This window comes from Psammomys obesus, unplaced genomic scaffold (genome assembly GCF_907164565.1).
Source record: "Psammomys obesus unplaced genomic scaffold, mPsaObe1.curated_primary_1811, whole genome shotgun sequence".
In the NCBI taxonomy this organism is placed as follows: domain Eukaryota; kingdom Metazoa; phylum Chordata; class Mammalia; order Rodentia; family Muridae; genus Psammomys; species Psammomys obesus.
Window position 1 is genome coordinate 7,560,933 of NW_026594083.1, and position 6,698 is coordinate 7,567,630.

The window sequence follows — 6,698 nt, forward strand, 5'->3', positions numbered from 1 at the left end:
CATGTTAAAAAAAGAAGAAAAGGAGAAAGTAATGAAAGAAAGATGAAGAGTGAGGAGAAGAAGGTAGAGGAAAAGAGGAAGGAAAATGAAGGGAGGAATAAAAGTAATAGGCTTTCCCAACTCTGTAGAAATTGCATTGTAAAGTTAGAAACATCTGAAGTAATCTATCCCAGTATATTTTCAGACTTTGAGTGTGAAGCCATGTGACAAATTTTATTTTTTTAGGAATCTACAAAAAAGAAATTTCTCTTAGGTTAATAATGCTTAAATATGTGGAGCATAAATCTATAAATTTAATGGTGTTTAAAAATTACTTTTACATTTTATTATAAGCAAAGACTATATGAATTTAGAAAATTAGTGCATGCACTATACAAAATTCTGACAGGGTGAAACACTCAAAATTAGAATAATTTGTAAAACAGAGTAGCAGCATTTCAAAGGTAGAACACCATGCATTTGGGAACCACAAAATTTCCTCATCTCATTCTCTCTTTTAACATAAAAGCTAAAAACGTAAAGACATTTGGAAAATATAACATCTAAAGAATTAGTTTCATTTTTCTTCCATTAGTAGTTACCTTTCTCTCTCGTTAATGTATTGCTATATTTTCAGATGTGTATTATTATTATTTATTACAATTTATTCACTTTGTTTCTTGGCTGTAGCCCTCTCCCTCATCTCCTCTCTGTCCAACCGTCCTTCCCTCTTCACTCCATATGTCCCTTTCCTCGTCCTTCTTCCCTGTTATCTGACCCTACTCTACCAGGTTTCATCAAGACTGTCTTGATCCTCTTTCTCTGTGGAATAGTAAGGTCCCCACACAAGGGGGAGGTGATCAAAGAGCAGGCAACTAAGTTCATGCCAGGGACTGCCCCTGCTCCCCTTAGTAGGGAACTTCCATTGAAACTGAACTGCCCACTGGTGACATCTGAACAGGGAGTATAGGTCCTCTCTATGCATGGTCGTTGGTTGATTAATCAGTCTCTGCAGGCCCCCCTGGGCCCAGATTTTTTGGCTCTGTTGATCTTCTTGTGGAGCTCCTGAGCTTTCAAACACTATACAGTTTACCCTCAGAATAATTCAAATACAACTATTTCTATGGGGTTCCGGTTTATCTACATCATTTAAACAGTAACATTAAGACTTTTTCATTCATTTGCATTTTTGCACTAGAGTGTTAGATACTTGTACAGCTATATGCAACAATATGTTTTCTGTTTTTTTTTTAATTCCATACATACATATACTCACAGCAGATATTGTTACTTGTATAATATGAATCTAGCCAAAATTCCAGCATGGATAGAGAGAGACTCACAGATCCTGTCCCTATGATAGGATCTATTTGAGTTGATAGCTACCGAGTGAAGGAAGTCTCTTCCTTTTGAGAATGTGGCAACTAGTAGGCTGTTCCTGCGCCAGTGGATGCTTCACACCCATATATAGGCAAAACTGATTGGACTGACATCATTATTAATAACAAAACAATACATTAAAAAGAGGGATTAAATATGGGAGTGAGGTGGGTTAAAGTACACTAGAGAGTGTTGGAGGTAGGCAATGGTATTACGGACATGATTATAATGAAGAAAATTGTCAACAGTATACTTAATAAAACAGGACTTGGCAAGGGGCACGGTGGAGATGAGGGAGGGAGGGAGGGACTGGGAGGGAATGAGGGATCGGGACACGGCTGGGGTACAGAGTTAATAAAATGTAACTGATAAGAAAAAAAATAAAATACAAAAAAAAATAAAAAAAAAAACAAGACAGCTAAGGCAGAGGTAATTATATTAATATATATTAAAATATATTTAGTTATTAAGAAAGATTTAGAGTAAAAACATTGACTTATTCTGGATTCATAGCAATACCACTCAGTTGAACCGTTTTTATGTATTTTATTTTATAGCTGATTGAATCTTTGAGAACTTCATGTCTAAATTTTGATCATTTTTACCTACCTCGTGCTACCTCCTCCCAGATCTGCTCCCACTCTCTTACCACACTCAGTTTTTTTTATTTTAATAACTTCCTTTCATTTTAATAAGCCATTGTTTCTGATTTGTCTCTATGTATGCCTGAGTGTGGGATTATCCATTGCAGCATGATTGGCCTACCAGGAGCTACCAAAAGAATAATTAATTAAAATTGACTTTAATTAAAATTGACTAGTTTTGCAGATCTGATGCAAAATGTTCCATTAGAAGAGATCCATACTTTGAAAAAATGTTATTACCTGAATGGTCATAATTTACAACAGATTTAAAGATTACTAAACTTAATGTGATAGAAAAGCAGCCATTTCCTGCTCATGTAATTCATTACATTTCTGGAACCACCAGGAACACTGGAGCTCTGTTAGATAGCTCTACACAAACAAATACTTCTGAAATTTCCAGAGTGACACTGGCTGCTGAATGAGGTAGTTCATGTATTCAACAGCTCAGAGACCCTTTGAGGTGACCAAAAACATGTTGGGGGAATTTGGCTTCCTGTTCATCCTGTGTTTGAACAGTTACCTACAGATAGATATTCAAACTTGCCATCTGTATCCCAAGTTCATGACTTGCTTCTCTCTCCAATCACTTTCAAATGTGCACTCCCCACTGAGCATCTGCCTCATAGGTCCGTTAACGCACCTGAAGATAGCCTGACATCCAGACATTCGTTCACAGTCAGTGGCATTTGTTTAGGACAACTACGCACAGTCACTGCAGCCTCAGCAGACACAGCAGAATTCATTCATTCGAGTATGCCTTATAGAAGAAGGATGACCATCACCATCTCTAAGAAAGAGCTACTAAAACTTTACATTGATATAATTATGGTGTTATCAACCCCAATATTGTCTAATTAATTCATTTTATTACACTTTACTTAATAGTGTGAGTTCGAGTTCCTCCAAGCCATTGAAACATTGTGGGATGATTTGGGGGCTACCCTTTTTGATATTACCTTTTCTTTCTTTTTTTTAATGGTCTGATATCTTTTTAAATGTTTTATTTATATGTTTATTTAGTACAATTTATTCACTTTGCATCCTTAGTGCAGCACCCTTCCTCATCTCCTCCTAGTCCCACCCACCCTCCCTCTTCTCCCCTACGCCCTTTCCTGCCCTTTCCCTAGTCCACTGATAGGGGAGGTCCCTAACCTATCAGGTCTCATCAAGGCTGGCTGCCTCCTCTGTGGCCTGGCTAAAGCTGCTCACCACAGGGGGTGGTGATAAAAGAGCAGCCCATTCAGTTTATGTCAGAGACAGACCCTGTTCTCCTTACTAGGGAACCCACTTGGAAAATGAGCAGGTCCTCTCCATGCATGGTCTTTGTATGGAATGTTAGTCTCTGCAGGCCCCCCTACCTGGCCCAGTTATTTTGGCTTTGTTGTTCTCCTTGTGGAGTTCGTGTCCCTTCCAGGTCTTTCTATCTCCCTCTTCTTCCATAAGGATTCTTTTTCGATTTTAGAGTTTCAAGAGAAAGATGCATGTTAGCTGTTGTGTCAGTGTTGGAATCTTTACCCTATTCAATTTACTGTTCTCACTTAAAATTGTATTATTTGGAAATAGATATAAGTACAGTGTTAGCATATATTAATTGCACACAGAATAACTGACTTATGAGACTTTTATACCTGTGTACTGTGTGATCATATTCACACCTTTGCTCTTGCTTCATCCTCTTTCCAGATGACCTCTCTCCCCTATAGTTGCTTTTCTACTTTCACATGATTGATTTTTAGATCTTATCCTCTAATCTCCCATGATTGTTATTCACACCTTGCTTTCAGCTCACCTGAGCCCAGCTCTTCATGTATGCAAGCAATTCCTCCTAAACTCTTTCTCTTGTTTGCCCTCAAAGAAGCATTTAGTCTCATTATTGATCCAAACAGAGTACTTAAATGTCCAGTTTTGTTTGGGTTATTTTGAGCGAAACTGCGTCATAAAATTTTCATTTATTTTTTACTCTTCCTTATGTAGAGTAACGGTAGTTGTTAACAAAATTGTTTAAAACATTAGTTTTACTTTCAATAACTGTGCAACATTCCTGTTGCTGGTTTTTATTTTTTTCTATAACAGGTTTTTCACTATATTGCCCCTGCTGGCTTTAAACTTATGGTACTCCTTCTGCCTTAGCCTCTCAGAGTCCAGTAATTATTGGTATAAGCTACCATACTTGTCTATAGCATAAGTATGATGTTGTTTTTTATTGCATTTTGATATATAAAACAATGTTTAAATTTAAATAGATTTTAATCATATTGTTGCTGTTACCCAAGTACTTCCAGTTTCCCTCATCTTCATTAGCCACCCAACTTTAAGTTCCTTCTCAAAAAACAAAAGCTCAATATAACAACAAATCCACCAACACCAAGAAAAGTAGAATGAACCCAAAAAGAAAAAAAAAATCAAACTGTAAAGAAAAGCACATGGAGAAAAGTATGAAGTCCATTATATGTTGGTCAAGTACTCCTGACCATGAGGCCTGTCCTAGAATGACTGATATACCTATTGTCATTCTATGAGAGAAACCGTCTCTCAGAAGGCATAAGGGCCCGTTCAGTTGTTAACTTTAACTCTAGTGGCTATGTTTTCATTCATATATGAGAGATGATTATAGCATATGTTCACTTAAATATGGGCGTGGGTGAAGTTAATGATGTCCAACGAACAACCCATTGACCCACAGAGAGTAGTTAGAGTCTAACAGACTAAAGGGATCAGATAGACCTCATTGGGCAATAGAGTAGATAGCTATAGATAGATGGAGATGGCTGGATTAGAAGGATCAAGTGGAGAGGGAAAGAAGAGAGGTGATTCTTGTAAGGACTACAGCTAAAATTAAGGGATATTTGAGGGGTGGTATCAAAACTTAAGATAGTAGCAAATTCTAAAAATATATACATATATAGGCGAGCTAAATTAAATTAGAATAATATTTTCATTAAATTAGTTGGAGGTTTTTAATTTATGTCTTCCACTATTTTATATAGTTTATCTGTTATAATAAACATAATATAACATGTAATCTATATAAGAACATTCTTGCAGTGTTCTTCATAGAAATCCCATTTTCTTTTTGTTCTATATTTAAGACCCAAATCAGGCTACCTGATATTAACGATAAGCCAACAAGATCTTTTTAGTGCTGGAGAAACTAACAAACAAACAAAAGTGTGATGATCTTTTCTGCCAACCCCTTTTTAAATGCCAAATAAAAAATGAATAAGAATACAAGACTGTATTTTGCTTAATACATTAGCTTTTAGAAATACTGCTAAGTCAATTGCTAACCAGATTACATTTGTATAATTCTAGCATGAAAGATCAAAGTCTGTGAAACTATACTGAGTGTGTAGTTATTGCTGTCATTCAGATTTGATCAAGTATTAAAACTATAGTTCCCTTTACCACCAGTACTTTATGTACGTAAGTACTTTATGTCTTAGATAGCAGAAGCACTCACAACTAAGAAGTCTGGTGTTCAATGGTACAATCTGCTGGCTTTTCTTCCCAAAGGGTCATTTCATAATAGTGCTAGGCTATATTGGTATCTGGGGGCAGGGTGGCATGATAGAGGAAAAGAGGTTTCACTTGGAGTCTTTCTACAAGCATCAGCCCATGGGGATGACCACAAATATAAGTCCAAATTAATTCTTATTTCTTTCATAAAGCATGATATTTCATTTACCCTTCTTCCATCGCTTGTTTTATACTGTGGTTGTTGTAGTTCTTTTCTCTCTCCATGCTGAATTGTGAGCTCATGTCAGACATTTTCTAACCAAAGCCAGCCAGTGATTCCCACTGACATGATTTGCAGGACCACACTGCAACTCCATGACCTTGGAATTTTTGTGCATTTCCCATCTTCCATTCAAAATCACAATAGCATCTCCTCCTTGAGGACATGAGCTAGTGGTAAAAATATTAGACATCCTACCAAATTCAAATTTATCAACTGCCCATGGCCCAACAGTAAGATATTGCATGTATAGTCAATAAGAAGAACAATAAAGTGATATATTTATATTTATATATATATTTATATACATAATCTTAGAATTCTATTTTCATTGGTAAAGCAGACTTAGTAGTTAAGGATCTTTCCAGTTGTCTAAATGTCTAATTTTGTGAGACTGGTCCTTATTGTGACAGTACATACTGCTGTGTTCCAAGAAAACGAACCAAGAGACAGAGTATCTTTATTTCATATGAAAACCAAAGAATATTAGGGCAGATTTTGGAAGGAAGTGTGCTGTCCATTAAAAGAGAAAATCATCCTATTCAAAAAATCTTGGTGCATTTAAGCATTATAATGGGGGCTGATGAAATGGCTCAGCAGTTAAGGCACTTGACACTTACGCAAAGGATAAGAGTTAAAATCCCCAGAACCATATAAATGCAGGTGATTGTGGTGTCTCTCCAGTAATCCAGACTTTGAAGGTGGAGATGGGAAACCCCAAGCAAGCAAGCTAATAAGACAGGTCATATGGACAAGATCTGTTTCGATGTAAGAGCATACATCAATAAGTAAAGTAGAAGAAAGTAGAAGAGATTCCTAACAGCAACTTTGGACCTTAACAGACAAATGCATGCACACGCACACACACACACAATCACATACTTGTACACATAAAAAATGTAAAAATAAATAATAAAGTATAATAAAAATAACACAAAGAAAAATGCGAGCTCTAC